The sequence below is a fragment of the Sturnus vulgaris genome, chromosome 6, assembly GCF_052056855.1.
Source record: "Sturnus vulgaris isolate bStuVul1 chromosome 6, bStuVul1.hap1, whole genome shotgun sequence".
Classification (NCBI taxonomy): Eukaryota; Metazoa; Chordata; class Aves; order Passeriformes; family Sturnidae; genus Sturnus; species Sturnus vulgaris.
In genome coordinates, this window is record NC_142248.1 from 42,521,797 (window position 1) to 42,542,267 (window position 20,471).

The 20,471-nt window shown below is 44.1% G+C and overlaps 1 protein-coding gene across 9 annotated transcripts in view; it reads right to left on the minus strand.

Moving 5' to 3' along the window:
* Window positions 1-20,471, minus strand: part of SYT16 (synaptotagmin 16) — a 105,999-nt gene that overhangs the window by 59,152 nt on the left and 26,376 nt on the right. For 6 of the 9 annotated variants that reach the window (XM_088166330.1, XM_088166334.1, XM_088166333.1 and 3 more), the window contains one exon: window positions 15,309-15,379. The exons of 1 other annotated variant lie outside the window; for it this stretch is intronic. The gene's annotated coding sequence lies outside the window, so the exon portion shown is untranslated. The remainder of the gene's footprint in view (window positions 1-15,308; window positions 15,380-20,471) is intronic. 2 more of the 9 variants (XM_088166331.1, XM_088166328.1) reach the window with 1 other exon arrangement.

A 20,471-nucleotide genomic window follows, 5' to 3' on the forward strand; every position in this document is an offset into this window, starting at 1 on the left:
GCTGGAAGCTCAAATCCCTCTGGAGAGGTGCATGCTGGCAATTTGCTTCTCCATCATCAAGAGGAAAACATGCTGCGCCTGCACACAGCCCTGATCACACCTCCCAGCTCCCCTCCCAACCCTCAGCTGGAGGGCTTTCTCTGCGGATTTGAAACTCCAAAGTAAGGCTGTGCCTGGGAAATGGCTGTAAAACTGATTTGGAGCAGGGCTCTGCTCTGGCTTGTGGTGGCTGTCTGTGCCTGAGAGGTGCTGAGGAGCAAAAGCAGCAGAAAAGCACACACATCCCTTGTGCTGCAGCATTGCTGGAATGTGTCACACAAGTGAAATGTCCATCCTCACACCAACGGATGACAGACTGTGCCTGGAGAGAGGAAATGTGCCATAGTCAGGCAACCAACTCTTGGTCCAAACCCTGGGAGGTGCAGTCCCATGCTTTGGGACATAAACATTCAGCCAGGATCCTCCCTCCATTTACCCATTTTTAAGCCAAGAAATTAACGCCACAGACACCTTTGTGTTGTGCCACAGTGGGTCCACTCATTCTGCTGCTCTGGTTGAGCGCACAAGGCAAGAAATGGGCTTTGTGATCCTGACAGGTTGAGGCCACACAGCTGCACACACTCCTTGCCCACTGCTCAAGAATAAACCAGAGGTGCAGCATGAAGAGGTGGAAAAGAGATCAGAAATGGAGGTGAGGTCAGCAGAAGAAATCTGAGAGAGCACATAGGGAGCACAAGGCACTACAATGCTATTCCTGCTCCAGCCTCTCCTCAAAGCCACATTCACAATACAAGATGACTTCAGGGAGAGTCTGTCCAGAAGAACAAGAGAAAAGTGTTGGCCACTGTGTTACATGCATTGAATCCAGCTGGTTTTGGGCTTGTAGCTGGTTTCACAGCAATCCTGCTACCAGACCTGGTGGACCAGGGCAATGAACACAAGAAGCTAGTAGAAGTAGATTCACTTGGAGAGTCTGCAACTAGTAAGATCTTAATCCATTCTGTTGTGCAAGGGTTAAATTCTGCATAAAATAATATTCCAGGCAATAGTTCTTTAATTTCATTTGATACCAAACTTCCTGAAAAAGGAATGTTTACTGGTACTTTTTAATTATGAAAAAAAAAAAGAAACCATAAATTGTCTGTTTTGCTGTCTGTGCTAATTACATTTCATTATATATTTGGAGTAAGCTATGATTTTCCTGCTGGTTCCCATGACATTTTTCATTATCAGCTACTAATTGTCTAGCATGCACACTGCATTGTGAACCAAGTAGGCTGGTGCGTGGGCAGAAGTTCCAGTGAAAGCTGCAAGGCTGTACAAGTGTACATTGTTATTATTACTATTATGATGTATTAGAGAGTTTCCACCTACCTGCATATCTCCATTTCCTCATCCCTATCAGCAGTGTCACAGTGAGTCCATCCTTGTGCTTGGCAAGGCTCAGCAAACACTGAAGGGAAGTTATGTGGGATGGAATGATGGCAGCAGCCCCACTGCAAGGAAAAGTTCCCTGCTGGGTGCAATGGAAACACCAAGCAGCTTTCTCAGTCACTTCCTCTACTCGGTGCCCAAAGCACGTGGGTATCAGAATTTTGTCACTTTGCCCACTCACAAGCTGAGGCCAAGGTTATGAAGGAAAGCAGTGCCATATGTGGATTCCTAAAGGAACAGGATAACTAATGGGGTCTTTCTGAGACAGCAGGACAGAAGAAAAAGGTACAGGGATTTCAGAAGCCATGGTTAATACTGTATGCATTATGGAAAAATCTCCAACAAATCCTCATCTATGCATACTCAGAAAGTGCCACAAGTGGTGAAGCAACTTCTTGCATGCAGCATTTCAGAAACTCAGACTGAGGGAAGCTGTAGGTGCCAATTCTTCACACAGCAAACTGCAAGAACATGACCACTGCTCGTCCTTATCAGCCTTGGACAGGTGGCAATTCTATTCATGTGCACCACACACACAATACACAAACACTTCAGAAATAAATGTGTGTTTTCACAGGATTGCAGCTCTCTCCTGATATTTATTTCAAAGGATACAAAGCCAGACCCTTTCCAACAGCCCTGTGAGAGAACAGTTGTATAATTCCCCCTCCTCTCCTCAAGGTGATCCACAAATACATTATCAGAAAAGCAATCAGACTACATTTGGTGCTGTAGCAGGAGTGAAATTCCCACCCAAGACAGGAGGACTTGCCCTGCATAGAGGCTGTGTTTCACACACTTTATTTTTAAGTGCTGATTTATAGATAGCAAGAATGAGGAGATTCTCCAGTCCTTTTATATAAGGAATATGAAGAACTGAAAGGCATTTATGACCTGACTATACCTCTATTTACTTTGACTGACAATTTTGTCTGATCAAAGGGTGGAGGGATGGGCCCACTTGTAGCTGCTGCTGATGTATTTGCAGGTCATCTTCAAAGACTTAAGCTGCCCTTATGGCCTCTGACATAGGCAATTTCAAAGGCCTCAAAGACAGTAAATCAACTTCATTTCCTTCTCTTCTACCACCCACAGAGCCACCCAAACACCTTGCAGGCTTCAGTGCATTTATCCCCCAGCAGGTCTCTGAAGCAGGGAAGCACTAACACAACTGGCCCACAGAATGGGAACCATGGCACAGGCACAACCCCAAAGAGTGGAAAGTGGGACCCAAAAGAACAATCAAGAAAAGTTACATCCGTCTACACAGGCGTTTCAGTGCTCAGAATTACCTCATGTTTCACCCAAAGCTGAGGCTTCATCTAGAGGTGACACCATGGTGACAGTCACAGGACTTCAGGCATCCCTCCTCAGTCAATTGGCTCACACAAAAGCCACAGAATTAGCATTTTTCTCCCCAGAACTGGGGAGCTGCATCCTCTGATTCTCTAAGGGTTGTGATCCAGTAGATTTGCTCAAAACCTTCAGGCCACACTGAATTGAAGGCACATCAGGCACAACAGGAGACACAGAGCCAGTGATGTTTGGCAAGTGCTCTCCCCTTAGAAATTGAAGGCCTGAGATAAATTCTCTCTTAAACCCACATTTTCCTTTTCCCAGAACCATGTCTAAGGTGCAGGACTAGACGAGGGCAACCTCAACCCTTTGGGCTCAGCTTGGCTCACTGTGCAGCCTGTATTGGGGCCAGAAGTAATAGCAGATTTGATTTTTCTTAGCCTGCTCATAAAAGCCAGACTCAGATTGAATTCTCAGCAGGCAGTCTGGATTTCTCTTAGAACCTGCTATAGATAAATGACCAAGACATAGACACTGGAGGGCAAACCTCAAAGCACCCAGCAGCCAGCCTGTCAGAGCCACAGGCCCAATTTCAGAAAGGTTTTCCTTGAGGCCAGATTTTCCACCTTACAAAGGCTGCTCTGTGTTTTGCTAAGTGTGACCCTGTGGCAGCACTCTTTTCCCAGCAGCAAAAAACCCATCCTGGCCTTTTAGCAGTGCTCTTGATGGCATTTGTAACTAAGCACACACAGCTCTGTGAAATATTCTGCCTTCAACAAAAGGCACTTTTCAACTAGGAAAGATGAAGTATTAGTTTTGCTGGATGTGTTTCAAACGAGTGTGGAGCATTAGTTCAAGTACACAGCCTCTGCAAACAATGACAGCTGAAGTTCTGCATCCAGAAGAGTCCTGGCTTTCTCCTCATTCCTCCATCTGTAGGAAAACTTAGATGGAACAAGGGAGCAGAAATGTGTCCTGATGGACAGGGAGAATTCACAGTCTGGTGGAGATCACTCGCAAGGGTGATCCAGGGGTTCATCATCAGTTTTAGTAATGACCATAAACGTGGCTCCAGTTCAGCACAGTATTCAAAATTCACTGGAGTTAACAGGGCCAGGGAGACTGAGAATTTGAGCAGCACAGAACCTGAATTGTCATTCATGAGCTGAAAGCTGGTCCCCTCCACGTCACAGCTGGACAGATGTGATGGGGACAGCACAAGGAACCTCACACCCATCCAGGCCTTGGTCCTCCTGGCCCAAGGCCCCTGCCAGGATTGTTCCAGATGAGGTAATCAAAGTGAAACCTGCAGCCTCACAACTCTTCATCTCAGTTCTTCTCCAGACCAATGAAGAAAAATTAGAACCAGGTAGAAGACTGCTTTCCCAGCCCACAATCTATGAGGTACCCTCACACTCAAGCATGTGCTCTGCCATTTCCTCTCCATCTCAATATTCACTCTAATCTCTGAACTATGCCAAAATTCTCAGTTTTGCACTCTGGAACCACTTTTCATTGTAAAACCAGCTGTCGCACAAAGCAGTGAGCTACCTTGGAGGTCAAAGCTTTCACCTAAGACATAGAAAAGCAAGAAAATGGCTGCAGTGATAATGATAAATACAACTTGAATTAGAGCAAATGAAAGAATTTAATCTCTAAAAGCCAATCTCCTGCTGCTTAGGGCTCTCATGTCAGAGATGAGAGCTCAAATGCAAATAAATCAAACAGGACAGAGATCTCAACTTGCCACTTCCAGATATCCTTTGACTTTCCAGCCTCTGGAAAAACTACTACAGTATCAAGGGACAGCTGTTTTTTCTCACAGACTGCTCAGAGGAGAATTCTGTCCTGAAAGAGGACACAACTTGGGTCTAGGAAAGTTTTTTCAAGATGATGCACGTCTTAGAAAAATTTATAATTTAAACAGAATTTAATTGTCCAACAAGAGCGCCTTTTCTCAGAAGGTTCTCCGCCTGCTCTCCCTGTAGTAGCTTTGTCTTTGATGGTGTCCCAGGTTTGTTTTCAGTCACAGTACAACACAGAGATCATAATCTGATACCTTTTGTCATAGCTGACACTAACACTGCCTTACTGGTAGAAAAGGAAGACTAGAGCTGTCAGTCTGCCACCTTTCTTGAACACTGAAGTTACGCTTTTTTTTTTTCCTTTTCTTAAAGACAACTTCTTTGTTGCCATGGTATCACTAATGCAGTATTTTGAGACAAGGAAAGAAGATAACTGTGCAGCATCACAGTGACACATCTATCAGCTGCCATCCTCTCAAAAAGGATAAATAAATAAGGATGCCAATGTAGACTTTTAAAAGCTCCTCCACCCTTTAAAATTTTCCCCTCTCACGTACAAGTAACTGTCTATAAAGTTCATGCCTCGGTTTTATTGTAGAGAAGGTCAGACTTTCCCTCACAGCAAGCAGTGTCTAGAGTTATTTTTCAATTCCTTCTCTTCTCCCTATGCTACATGACACCAGCTGAGGTCCACACTCAAAAGAGAACAAACAGCACCTGCATGCTCAGAAAATGCCAGCCTGGCTCTCCATGTTAAACCATGCAGTGACTCTTTGCTTGTACAGTGATTTCTCCCAGAGCTAACAGGGTATCCACTGTTGAGAACAACTCACATTCATCTCTGCAGTGAGAGAAACAAAAAGGGGCACTCTGATGGTGTCTCCTCTATAAACACCTTCAGCTCCCTGTGATCCTGTTATCCTTGTAGCCTTGGAGTCTTTCCTATCACTGCCAGAATTATTTTAAAACAGAAACCATTACTTACTATGCAAATTAAGGCCTGACACTCAGCACAATGGCATTTCTCTCCTTGGCTGGTGAGAACATTGAATCAGGCCCCTTCCAAAATTTCGGAGATGGCTGTGCCCACCACTGGCACAATTCTGCTGTGTCAGTAAATCCAGGGAACAGCCACAGTGAGAGATGCTCCTGTCCCCATGCACTCCCTGATTTGGGATCCAGACCAATTAACAGGCAACAAGAGAACAGAGTGACTTTCCACACATGCCACAGTGGTGACATGATGAGATTTTCATCTCCTGGGTGATACAAAAGGAGGAATAATGTAATGAAATGGAAACTTTTATGAGCTGAATTTACCAAGGCTTCTGGAAGAGAGAAGGGAGCAGAGAGCAACAAGCAAAGCAGAGACAAAAGGTCAAACTGGAAGGACCTTGATATGAGTCAAGAATTCAACAGTGAGCACAGAGTCCTCTAGAGAATAAAAGTAAGTATTTTACATTTGGGAGAGAGAGGAAATGAGAGGAGAGGGGGGAGAAAGGAGGATCTCAGTTGCTGTTTCACTTATTTGGGGGGATGAAAAAGAATAAGTTGTCTGCACTCAGAACTGAAGAGCTCTCACCTCTTCAAAGAGAAATCTAATTGGGACCTTTATGCTCCCATGTACTTATTTTTCTCATCCACAAAACCTTGGTCTTAGTTTCACCAATTTGACCCAAGGCACAATGACTCATCACAGCAAAAGGCTGGACAGCAGCTTTGGGTTTTTTTCAAAGACCTAAATAAACCCTACTCCATCAATTGACCAAGGACGACGCCACAGTAAACCTCTCACTGAAGGCTGCTCGTTGCCTTGGCAACCTGTCTGATCTCCATTGCTCCAGGGACTGGAAATGTGCTGCCAACAGGAGATTTTAGCTAATCAAACCAAATCTCTTAATATTTAGACGATTCCCCATCTGTGGAGAGCAGGCCACGTGCCAATGGAAAGCAGGGCGCCCTCTGAACACAGCCCTGGCTCCTCCTTGACCTGTTATTTGTTGGATCCTTGTGGGCCACAGGCATCTCCTGGCAGGTACCAAAGGAGAAGAAGGGTGGCAAGGGACCACAGCCTCACACCTGCACTCAGCACATCCTGGCAGGATGCAGGACCCTCACAATATCCACGCCCTAACCCCTGCCTGACCTTGGGAATTAAAATAAAGGTTCCAATATTGGCTTTGCACACCCCCTTGGTGCTGCTCGTTTTGAGCCTTCTGAAGCTGCTCTGTCCCTTTTTCAGCTCCCATTAAATATATCCAGTGGCAAACTTCTGACCAAAAAGAAAAAGTGAGACAAGCATGTGCCTCTCGACCTTCCTTGATCAGGGCCTGCTGTCAAACTGCTGCACAGAACACCTACTTTTTTCTAAAACTTCTAATTGGCACTGCTAAAGGGGCAGCTTTGCTGGCTAATTTTGTCTTGAAAGCACAACCAGCCATTGATTTTTATTTTTTTATAAAGGAGTAGCCAGACCAACCTTTATAAAGTTCCACTGAAGGTTTCTGGCCCCTGCACTTAAGCCCAGCCACAAATCCAAACGATCAGTCTGGCATTGAGGGGACACAAAAAGAGGCACGAGCAGCAGGGGGAGAGAGGAGTGTTCTACAGTCCTGCTGCTGAGACAAGAAATTCTGAGAGGTGGTGATGAGATTCACATCCATGAACAGCCACCAGTTTCCATTTAACAACCACCAGAGCTACATCACCAAAGATGGCCCTGACTGTGACCTTTCTGTGCAATTGCCAAAAGAAATCAGAGTGTTTGAGCAGCAGACTTGGGCATTCAGGATCTCTTTTCCTTCCTGGATCATTCTTTACAACATCTCAGAGGACACTAAGCCACAACTATCTGAATCCAAAAGCTACAGATCTTGCATGGAGTTTCATTCCACACAGGTTATTTGCTGCCAGATTAACTTCTGGTGTTGCTACAAGTGGCATGAGGGATCCCCAGATGTTTTTTGACCTGGTACAGAGGATGGCTGCATAGGTTGCCTCACCACAGCTTCCTGGGACCTGGGCTAGCCACCAGCCTCAGGCTCCCATTCTTGAGAAACAGGATGGAGGAATTGCTGGAGGAATTTAACAGGGAGGCCTGAAGCAAAAGGCTGCTGCTCATAAAGCAGAGTGTGATTTCAAAGAGAGAGAGGATTGTGGAAGATTTCTTGGCCTCTGGTATCGACCAAGTGACCTACGCCCTGAGAAAATATGTTCTAACAATAACAAAAGCCATTAAACAAATGCTTGTGGGGAGGGGAAAATGTCAGCAGTTTCTAGAGTCATGTATTTAATTGAGTGAAGAGCTGAGCAATTACTGCCACCTTCTACCATGGCCCTGGGAATATTTCTCTCTCCACACAGGTATAAACCAGTTAACCAGTTACTAGGGCTGTGTGGAGAAAGGAAGGAACTGAAGTGATTGCTTAGCTAACCCAGGGCTCTGTGACAAAGGAGAGGCAATGAAATCCTGCAGGCATAAGGAAGAGGGAAGCACAGCTCATTTTAAGTGGCCAGGAGAACAGCCCATTCCCTATGTGTGCCTTCCCCGTTTATTCTTTCCTACATCACACCTTCTTCTAGTCCAGGCACTCCTCAGTTTTACTGAACTTGAGTTCAGCCAAAAACTGAAAAGCTCAGCCAAACTGAATGAAAGATGGACCCTGGTACTTAGGCCTGAAACATCTGTCTCTACAGGCCATGGAAAATCAAAAGAAGAGTGGTCAGTGATTTAGTGGGGAGCAGGAATGATCTCAGAGAAAACAGCTGTTGTAAGTGACCCTCCATAATTCCCTTGTGAAAACAACATGCAGGGCAGGACCCTGGCACTTCAAAACCTGGGAGAAGAGCCTTTTCCAGATGGAAGGACCTTCTCCAGATGGAAGCAGACACAAAGTTGTTTCAGAGGATTCATTTGCATTAACAGGTTTCAAAGCATCTACCCAGAGTTTCTTTCAAGCCGAAGTTGTGATGTCCAACAGTTGTCAGGGATAAATGAGAGCTGTGCCACTTCAGAGCCAGGAGAAGGGAAGAGGCAGATAGAGGTGGCTGTTAGCCAGAAGAGATGCAATAGAGATGGACTAAAATAGATTCTGTGCACTTCAAGGGTTTCTGCAACACCAATGCTCCAGCCCAGCCCACATGAGCAAACATCCACACTCTGCAAAGCACTTGACATAAAGAACCACAAGAAAAAAGTGCAGCCTGTTCCTAGGATATTTTCACACACACTGAGCCAAGCTATTTACTATTTTATTGGGATCCCTTCAGCTGTTTTCTCCCACAGCCATCATGCTACACTAAGTTCCTTCTTTTCTTTGTCTTTCTTTCTGTCTCAGTCACAAACACCTGCAAGCACCCATGGCTCCCCTTACACAGTAATCAGATGTGCCCTCTGCTTAACAGGAATGCAAATACTTTGCACTTTTGTTACTCATTATGGATCTAGAATTATGGTCTACTACTGCCTCAAAATAAAATCTGGAATGACAGCAGGAAACAGAATTATGTCAAAGCAGAAAACAGAAGAAAAGTCTTACTCCTATTTCATTCCTTGCAATTTCCAAGATCTTTGTATTTCAAGGAAACCAAAGCAGCATGCAAATCCAAAGTTAGAAGCGAGGGTAACATAGGATTTTCTTTTCAAACTGTAATTGTCTCCAAAGTAACAAACTAGGAAAGCTATCTTCTCACCAAGAAATAGCCCCAAAGCATTCCAAACACGAGACTTACCTAATCACACTTACATAAAGCAGCAAGATGAGTCAAACCAGAGATGGAATTTCCCAAGAAAGCTTTGAAATATGTTATGAGAAAAGTTCTTCCTGGGACAGTCTGCTAAATCCTTAGAATCTGTAGTGCTCACACGAGCTGGGCAAAGTGAAGAGAGGCACAGTCCTGAGTTTGAGTAACAGGAGTGGTGCTGGCGTTCTTGCCCTTTTTCTGCACGTGCTTGTTGATTTAATATCCCAAGGAAGAAGGAATGCTGCTGGTTGGTAAACATGTGACAGCCACCAAAGGAATGTGAGCCAAGGAAACGAGATAAAGCAGCTTATGCCACTTCCTAGAGAGTGCCTCCTACTGCCTCACCTTTCCTAGTGCTCTCAACTTATAAGTGCTAGGTCTTTATTCAAATTATCTTGCTGACAAATCTGCCTAAAAAAAATAATTGTCATTCATGTATCAGGAAATTGAAAACTGTAAGTGATTTTCTCTCCTGTACAGAGATATAATTTATTACTTGGCTTAAATTCACAGTCTGGTAATAAATATTTTGGATCCACTTTGGAAATGTACCTTTCCCACCCTGGATTCCCAAAGATTTGCAGTAAAAGGGTGAAGTAAGGATAATTCAGCCTGAAACAAAGGGAGCAGCCCTTGCTCTTGCCATGCTCAGCCAGGCATTGCTTCCCTGAACTCTGCTCACCCTGGAGCCAAGCCCTGCTCCATCCCTGGGGGATCCCAGGCTGGAAGGGCAAAGCTGTGCCAGCAGCTCTGTGCTTCCCAATGGGTTTTTACACAGAGGTAAAAGATGGTTTTAGAGTAAAAGGTGTAAGCAGAGCACTGATCCCAATTCATCCCATGTTAACCTTAATTTTAAGGAAGGCTGTGTGTAAGCCCCACGTACCATGAGGGCACATTCTCTTGACTCTCCACACAGCTGCTACTTTAAATGTGCATTTTGGATGTAGTTTTGAATCTCAGTATGAGAAGGGTCATTTTCCCCCAGCATTTAGGGCAAACCCTTCCTCAGTCTCTGCCTGCAAAAGGTCTCTCTGTAGTGAAACTGAAGCTCTTCCCAACAATTAATTTATTAGTGTAAAAAAATTGTTTCCAGCTTCTATAATACCTGATGTTCCTCAAAAAAACAGCGCAGAAAAGCTATAAAATAAAATCATACATCTGAATTGAGCTACTCAAAGTGCTCAGAACATGAGAGAGGATGGAGAAGGTGGACAGAAAATGGGGAGAAAGGAAGGGAATGCACAGATGTGGCTGCTCACAACCAAAAGGGCTTCTGGCCCCATTGCCTGCAGCGATTTGTAAGCTGGATCTAATCTGCTCTCAGCAGTATCTTGCCTTTCTAAGGCAAACTGCACCCTGAGGCAATTTTCTGCAGGTGTTCCTAATGCAACTCTTTTCTCCAAAAGCAAAAAAAAAAAAAAAAAAAAAAAAAAAGGTGTTCTGATGATCTTGTTCCTAAAAGCTGTTGCCTGGCAGATCCCTCAAGAGCAGTCCAGACTGGCATCTTCAAAATAAAAGCTATTTAGAAGGAGCTCGAGAGGAGGAAGAAGAGTCATTATTGGACAAATGTCAGTCTCCTGGACTTGCATGAGTCTGGCCATGGCAGAATCCCAATGGATCCCAGCTGGAGAGGGTGGGGAAGAGCCAGTGCTGGGCACAGGTGCCTTGCAGCAGCCCCACAGCCTGTCCCCTGTCCCCGTGGTGCCCACATCAGGCATGGCTCAGTGGCCGTGCTGATGGGCCAGAGCAGGAGGTGGCAGCCGTGGAGTTGTGGCTAAAAATACACAGGAGTGCAGCAGAGCCACGAGGGAAACACCAAGCCTGGTTATGTCAGGCTTGTCAGCAGAGCCAGCTGAGTGAGTCCCTTCCACCCAGCCATCACCCAGAGGCTTGTCTCGTCTGCTAAGCCAGGGGGAAATTTCCCTGCTCATTTAGAATGAAGATTTGCAGAGCCAGGTGTCTGTGCAGTTGGGCACACAGGTCTGTGGATGCCTCATTCCCTGTATTTCCAATGCTGCATGATTGAAAATAAATCTCCAAGTAGCAACTCCAAGAAGGGAGGCTGTGAAATGAGTTGCCAAAGAGAAAATAAGGTCTCAGGTTCAATAAGGTTCACCCAGGTTTACTGCACCAAAGAAGTTTCTTACTCCAAACTTCTTTCCAGTGATTGTTCTGTTATTCCCTTACTTTTGAACTCTTCCCTTTGCAACTTTCTCTGTAGCCCCTAATATGTTTTCTGTGGAAATAGGATGCTTATCCACTTCCATTCAAATTTCTCCAGAATCCATCAGGACTGTCACATTTATGGAAGGAAATGGGAGACCCTACAAGTCTCCCACTCTAATTCCCAGGCATTCAGCTGCCTCTCTTCATCTCTCACATCAAGTTCTTATTCCACTTTATTATTGAAATCTTCCTTTACAAAGTTGCAATGAGGAAAAAAGAAATCCAGAAATAATAGCACAATGATGTCAAGAGAATAAACTCTCATCCTTGTCAACTCAACACTGCCCTTTCCATGGTTGTTTTTTCCAGAACTGTTGTGCTAAAAGAGCTAGAGCACAATTGGCAGGAATTCAAATACATTTTCAGATGTAGTCGGTTTTTATTATTCTTCGTCAACCACCAGCTAAACTCTAGATATATTCCCTTTATGTCCCACTAAATGTCAAGCTGGTATTTTTAAAACCCAGACAATGTATTTCACATAAACCTTTACACCATTATTCCAAAGATCAAGCATCCCTTCACCTGGGAGCCACTGGAATGGCTGTTCCCCCAGCAACAGGATGTGCCTCCAGCTTGGCCAAGCATTGAAATCCCTTTCAGGCATCTCCTGCCCTGGGTCTGGATGAGAGATCAACCCTGACATGGCCCAGTTATGACAAGAAGAGGCTTTATGCTGCTGTGGCTGATTTAATTTCCTCACAGAGCAGCAGCCATGGGAGACCTGCCACCTACCTGATATTTAGCAGGCACCGCTCTCATTGTAGTTCTTTGCAAAACAATTATTGCTGCAGCATTTGCTGGAGGTAAACTTGGCTGAACAAAGCATGAATATGCAGAGAAGACAGGATAGCAATAAAACTGCACAGAAGCAGCAGCAACTCACACTTCCTATTTGTTCAGTACATTAAGCCTTCCTCAACATTCTCTAGACTTGCAAAAAACAAATGCACTTCCCAGTAGTTGAACTTAAAGTCCAGCTATTCTCCCTTCTTGGCCCCAAGTCCTATTCAAAAGAAATAAAAGATTAAAGAGCAAACTGGGTGCAAGAGTCAGGTCTCTGAGTCAAGAGCCCCAAAACTAGAAAAGCTTATGAAACAGCTCAGGGCAGTGTACTCCTCTTGCCAAGGCATGAATATCTGAGTGAAACATCTCTGGCACTTCTTGCTGAGGTCAGACAGTGTTTCCCTGTACTCCACTCCTCTGGGCTGACTGGAAGGAATGTGTCTGGGCTGGGTAGGAGTGAAGGCAGAAGTATTTGCACAACTCATTTCTGCCCAAGTCGTATTCACCTGCTGTCTGCTGATGACAAGGTCCTGAACTCCAGAGGAGGAGGAAACTGTCTTGGCAGAGCAGTGTTTCAATTAAACACGTGTATGGACACCACAGCATTTCCTCACTAAAATTTACATGAAGCTGCACAGACCAAGTGCCTGAAACCACACTTGAAAACCAACTGAAATGAGGCTGTGAGCCATTAGCCACAAACAAAAGGGTTAGCTTCACCTGGAGTCCAAAATATCAACAAAATCCATTTGGCCACTAAGCCTGTAGTAGAGAAAACTGACCTGGCTTGCTGAAGTATGCAAATAAAGAAGTTGCAGATAATCAAACAGTAATTATATTGAGTCATTTCCCTGTGGCTATTCCAATAGTGCTGCCTGGTGACCAAGCAGTCACAGTCCTCTGCTCCTGAACACTTCACAAATGTGGTTTTGAATCCAATTCTGACTTTCACCCCAGGCTTGGACCTCGTGGCTCAATTAATCCAGTCAGACGGTTTCCCACTAATTGAACAGCCTCTGAAGTGGATCTGAGAAGTCCAGTTCACAGGAATTTGCAGAAGTTTCAGGAGAATCCCAGAGTCTCTCTTACAACCTACATTTATTCTGCTGGTGGGAAGAAGAAAAGCCTGGAGCAGCACTCAGTTTAGTGGGATGCCCAGGAATTACAACTGAGCAGGCAAATCAACCCCTAAAAACAAAGCAAGCAGACAGGCCAATTCAAACACCACATGAGGTGGGTTTCCAAAAAATATCTGTGTACACAAGAGTGGTTCAAGTCTACTAAGAGACTTGAAAAGTAGTGGCAAGGATTTTCACCTTCTAAATAAAGCTAGATGATTATTTTATATATATATAAAAGAAAAATCCAGCATTGAAAGAGACAGTTGATAGAAACGCAACCAAAACCATTACAGTTGCAAAGGAGATGAAGGAAGGCTGGAATTCTCCAGGAATTCCCCAGGAAAATAGTAGGTTTTGGACAGAAATAAAGAAAGATATGATCAATGTTCTTCACCTGAGTCCACAAACCTTTTTGTCAACAACAAACTAAACAGAAACATTGTGGGTTACACAAGACCATCTTGCAAGCAAGAGTATGGACAAGAGCAGATCTAAATCTCAAAAAATGCAAACAAAGTCACAGCAATGGCTGTACTTAGAGAAGGAGCCCACAAATACTGAGACAGCACATGGGTTAAGGCAATGTAGCTGGACAGATGTGACAAACACACCTGGAATAGAGGCAAAAGCCACCACTCCAGCATGGAAAGTGGTAGGAGAGGCAGAGAGGGAAATGCCCACCTAACTGCTCTCTTGACAGAGATGAGGGAGACATAACCAAATAACCCAAAACAAAAAGAGGAGCCAGCAAACAGTAACATGTGCACCGATTGGGAACTTCACCAAATAAGAGAAAAATGCCTCCAGAGTGACTTTAGCTCATTAGAGCCCTTGCCATGTACAAACGCTACAGCCTAATCCCAGCCACTGATAAGCAGCAGTATCAGACTGGAGGAAAAGGAGCAGCTGCTCACCACACACAGTGAAACCCTTTGGACATGCATGAGCAAGCACAGGCAGCCGAGAAGGAGCTCAGAGTACCAGGACTGTTACTGCAAAACCTTGACATGGCACAAGCACTGTCATTGTCCATGCTCAGCCCTCACGAGTGGCAGGCAGGGATCTGCCTGGAGCACACCCTGGGGTGTGTGCTGGGGAAAGGAGGATGCCAACCCAGCCCAGCCCCAGCCTGCTCTGAAACAAGACAGGAAGAGAGCAGGGAAATAAATACCTTTACAATGGATTTTAGAAGAATGATCCTCCAAAACTTTCAGGAATGCTGAAGGGAAACTCATTGAGGAATGTTCATGCCCCAGAAAATGCAGGGAGTCCTCACTTTAAAGAGACCAGCTATGCTTCCAGAGCTCGTGCAACTCCTCTTATATTGAGCTGGTGCAATACAATTATCTAACAGCATTTGAAAGAAAATAAAACAGTGAAAAGACAGCCACAAGACTAACAGTGCAGAAAAATGTACAGGGGGCATTCACCACCATTTCCATGGGTAATTCAGTTCAAGATTTGACTGGAGGTTATAAAAAGTTCATGTTTTCAGTGTTATCAACATGCTTCAGGTCAATGAAGTGACAAAAAGGACACAAAAGTTTTTAAGAGAAAGCCAAGCAAAGCAGGCAGCTTCAACAATACAGGCACCAAGGATCATAAACAACAAACACAGCAGAGGTGAATGTGTCTGGGCTCCATATACCAAACAATATGGAAGCAATGTAAAAAATCAACAGATTATATCCCACGTGGTGAGAAAAGAAACTAGAAGAAAGTTGGGGTAAGTTAAGAGACAGCCAACATTGCCCACAGCAATTTAGTTTATTTAATTGTGTTAACACTGATAAGTAAGAGATTTGAACATTTGTTACGAGAAAGGGAACAGATGTTACTTTCTGGAGCATCAGAAAAACTCAACATCAACCAAACAAGAAAAGTGCCGTTTGCTTACCCCCTTCCTGCAGAAAAATGAAGTCAGAATGGGGCTCAGAGGACCAGCAGAGAGCTCATAAATAGGCCTGGCTGGAGAAAAAGAAAAAAAAATCACCCCCATGTCATTCTTGACAAGAATGTCAGCAGTGTCCCAGCCTTGGGACAGTGCCACAGCCTCCAACTGCATCCCTGCACTTTGCTTCAAAACAGCCCAGCACAAAACACACTTAAATGATTTTGGCTATGCAACAGGAGTAAGTGTTTGCAGATGTTTATTCTGCCTTAATTTTATCTTATTTCACAGTGCATCTTCAATTTAGAGCTCTTAATAGATATCAGTCAACATCACTGAATGGTTGCTAACTGCTGCTGCTTGGCAAATGAGAACCTCAACTCAAAAATCAGGTTCTGCATTTCAGCAGTGCCAAACTTCGGAAGTTATCCAGATCAAAATTAAGAGCTTTGAAAAGAAAATACTTTTAAACACTGAAAAGTAAGTTTAAATTCTGTTGCTCAGCCAATCAGTTTTCAAGGTATTTAAATCCAAGGAAAGAGGACAGATTTCAGCAAAATTTTAATACTATGGTCAAACTCCTCAGTGTAATTAGTTAAAGCAGTTACAAAACCTAGTTTTTAAATTACCACTTAAGGTATCTTAGTAAAGGAGGTTTTATTATGTTTCAGAGATTATAATAATTGAAGTTTACAGTAAATCCAGAGTTCAATAGAATTAACTGGCTGTAAATCTCAGAGCATAAAACTGGTTTGCAGAGTAGCATGTAACTGCTTCCCAGACTCTCTGCAAGGTGCCAGCCATGGAGAGAGCTGATTAGTCAGCCTTTGATTAATTGCCTGTTACATTAGAGCCAGGGTCAATCTGCTCAAGTAGGTGAATGTCTGGTGGAGATCAGAGATGTAAATCAAAACCTGCAGCAAAGGCTGCAGCACAAGAGAATGTTCCAGCAGCTTTTCTTCCCTGCCAGGACCTGTGTCCCCTGGCACGTGGCTCTCCAACCACAGCTGTGGATCATGGAATCCCAGACTGGTCTGGGTTTGAAGGGACATTAAAGCTCATCCCATTCCAACCCCTTCCATGGGCAGGGACACCTTCCACTAGACCAGCCTGCTCAAATATCCATCCTCCAGGGATGGGGCATCCACATCTTCCCTCAGCAACCTGTGCCAGGACCTCACCACCCTCACAGTCAAGAATTTCTTCCTAACCTCTAATCTAAACCTTCCTTCTCTCAGTTTGAAGCCATTCCCTCCTTGTCCCGTCACTACATCCAAGGCTGCATCCACTGTGGTGCCACCTCCAAACAGGTGAGGCTGGAGCTGCTCCGGGATGGGAGAGACAAAGGGGGGACACAGCAAGAAGAAGCTCAGTAGAAGACAAAACCCAGTGGGAAGCTGTAAATCCCTGAATATGAGAAGCAGGAGAAATCAGGGGAATGTGTTAAAAAAACACAGATTAAGATTAGTTTAAAACCTACCAGATTGTGACACTGTCCACAGGGTGACTGGGTATGGAGACAGAAATAAGGAATGGTTTGAAACTACAGTTATACTACAGACACTGGGAAATTGTCTTGACAGGGTGCTGAAAACACTGTATTTTTAGACATTATAAATAGCTAGTTAAAAACCTGTAATAGAAGAGCAACTTGTCCCCAACAACACATGAAAATGGCTATTCTTCAACATCCTATAGAAGAAGAAGCCCACAGAAATCTAAGTAATAAACCTGTATTTGAAAAAAGGAGCACTACATAAAAATCAGTGTAGCATTATGAAGAAATAGGTGGAAATGCAGAAATACTTAGAAGACCCTGTACAGGAACTATAGGAAAGCATCAAGACACTTATTAATTAAAAATATTTTAAAAGGACACCAAAAAAATTCAATTTTTTGATTGGGATTGAATGGCAACTTAAGGCAATTACTGGTAGTAAAGCAAAAATCAGGAAAAAACTATCCTTCAGAATGTGAACATCATGTTCAGAGGAGGAAAAGAAAAACAGATGGTGAACTTCTGTCAAGTCCAATGTGGAATCATAGGAGGGTAGACCAAAAACAACTGTGGTCAGCAACTTTCTAAAGGCATAAAAATTTAATTACAGCTCCTTTTCAAGTGTTGAAGAAATAAGACTCCTTTCTGAAAGCTGGTGGGGTCACCAGTGATGGAGCACAAGGAACACTCATGATGATAAGCCTAGAGTACAAAAGCCAAATTTTTCACCAGAGTCAGAGCTACCTGCAGAGAAGCTGAGGGATGTAATTCAGGACTATTTACACCCAGAAAAAGGATCTTGGTGACTGCCCAAATAGTTCCTTGAAAACAGCTCGGTTCTCAGGAACAAGGCAAATAAAGAAACATTATGATAACTAGTAAGGCCACAAAAAGCATTGCCATGACAAATTCATACTGCTCCTCTTTCTTCACTAGAGTGTGGAAGTCTTAAAAGACTTCTTAAAGGACTTAATAGACACACCACATAATAGCACCACACTGATACAGACAACTTGGGTAATGAGGGGTCTGCAAGAGCTTCTGCTGAAGGAAAAAAATTAATCAAAGAGGCAATTATGGGATCAGAGCAGATGGAGGGGTAATAAAATGGGGGTAGTAAGTGCTATGGAGGTGGCAAATAAGGAATGAATTGTAGCTACACCTTTCTAGGAAACAGCTAGAGGGCACACAACAAAATGAACTGGTATTAGGTACAAATCACAATGCACAGAAATTATGCTTCATGCAACACAACACTGTGGAACTCACTGCTGCAGGTGTTGCAGAGCCTGGAAGTACAAGTATTTCAAAAACCAAATAGATAAATGGGTTCATCACAGGCCATCAAACATAACCTCTGGTTAGAAAGTCCCAAGCTGCTGATTGGCAGAAACTGGGAACACAAAGCCAGACTCTGCTATTAAATATTCTTCCCAGGTACTTCCTACCAGCCAACATCAGGGACCTTTGCTTTGACACTGCACAAACACTCTTCTGGCACTGCACCACACATTGCTTTCTTGTTTAACTTTTAAAATTATTTTAAAATTTAAAAATAATCTGAACCCGAAGGATTGCAAGCTGTTAACATACTGTAAAAAATGAACTGCTTGGTTTGCAGCTTTCACTCAGTCAATCAAAGAAAATAACTTTCTTCAGTAGCTTTACCTGTCCAATAGACCTTTCTGATCATTTGCTTTAGGTTCAGGGGCAGCAGTCCCAGCAGGAATGGTGTCTGAAAGCTGATTTCCACTGCTGAGCACCCAGCAGATAACAGAGGACCACACCACCCACCTGGTGTGCTGTGTACACAGCAGTCTGCACCAGTGCCCTGCTCCTGCAAGTCACCCTTACAGGATTATCACAGATATTCCATAGTGCCAGATCACCCCTAAACTAGCATGAGGCGATGATCTGGAATGTTATCTTTATTCATGCTGGCTTTCCTGAGGTGCTCTCAGTTTTTGCCAGGCAGCACAGGGACAGGTTACCACTGGTGATGGATCCTCTGCCAGCTCTGGGCTCTTCAGTGCAGGAGGGACAAGGAGCTCCTGGGGTGGTTCAAACAGAGGTATCAGGATGATTGAGGGACTGGAGCTTCTCTCTTGTGAGGAAAGGCTGAGGGAGCTGGGCCTGTTCAGCCTCAAGAAGAGATGACTGAGAGGGGATCTCATCATTGCATTCAAATATCTTTAGGGTGGGTGTCAAGGGCATGGGCCAGACTCTTCTCAGTGCTGAGCAACAGGACAGAGGCAGCAGCAGAAACTGGAGCTCCACCTGAACGTGGGGAAGAACTTCCTCCCTATGCAGTGACTGAGCACTGGAGCAGATTGCCCAGAGAGGGTGTGGAGTACCCTCACTGCAGATATTCCAGAACCATCTGGATATGATCCCATGCCCTGTGCTCTGGGATGGCCCTACTGGAGCAGGAAGGTGGGACAAGATGAGCAACTGAGGTCCCTTCCAACCTGACCCACTCTGTGCTTCCATCCACCAGGACACCAGAATCCTCTCCTCCAGCCTGGAGTCTCCTCCATCCCAAGGATAAACACTTACAGTGGTTGTTCTCCTGGCCAGGTAACATATCTCCAGCACTGGCAAAACAAATTCCTTCTTTCAGCCCCACCATGTGCATGTAAGCAGTGGGATACCCAGGAGACACAGAGAGTTTCATGGATGGGCTTTGCTGCCTGATGGAGAGATCTGGCAACCTGTGAGGTTAAATTTCTGGGTGCTCTCAGCACTCACTTGTTGGGCTGTTTTATTTAATGAGCCAAGCACATAATAGTTGCTATAAAGTTGTTTATTGCAGAAGCACATTAGTTTTAAAGCAAAAGTCACAGGTACTAAAGTCCATGTTAAGTTTTGGTATAAAGTTCCAAACAGAAATAGAAGCAAAGCAAAATCAAATGGCAAAAAGCAATGCCAAAAAGCAAATGGTAAAAAGCAGAAGCAAAAGCAAATGGCAAAAGTACCAGCTCTCCCTAATGCATGCTCTTATACAGAAACTTCCCAACAAGCTAAGATATAAACTAGAACCACTACTTTTTAACCTATTCGAATTCTAGTTTTTTAGCACATCAGGCTACATATAAACTACGTATATGGACTATCTTGTTATAGCTAAAAAATGTAAGCAATATTCTTACTATAGCTTTATTATGTCTAAAACTATGTTCTTGGAGCCTCCACGGAACTCCTAGTATCTAAGACTATGCTTTTCAACCTTTACTAGAACTCGAACTTCTACACTGGTATCTAAGACCTTTTATGTACTAAAAGTACTTAAAACCCATTCTACTTGCTTGCTTGCTTATACTAAAACTTAAACTTTCACTTCTGCCTTATGTGTGAGAGGCTTAACATGCTTCAATCCATCCAAAGGCTTTAATTCAATCCCTGCACTCTGATTTCTCTCTGAAGAATTCAGAGAGACTGCTGGCCTGCTGACTCCAACAGGAACCAGTGCACAGAGCACCAGCCCAGCCCTGCCCAGCTGGCTGTTTCTTGCCCTGATGGGCAAGGAAACCACAGAAACCTTAGTCCATCCTCGATGATCCTTGTGGGTTTCTTACACCTCGTGTCATTCTGTGATTCTCTCTGAGGCAGAAACCAGCCCAAGAATAACCATTACATTGGGGGGAAGGGACGTTGGAAAACATCTGAGTACA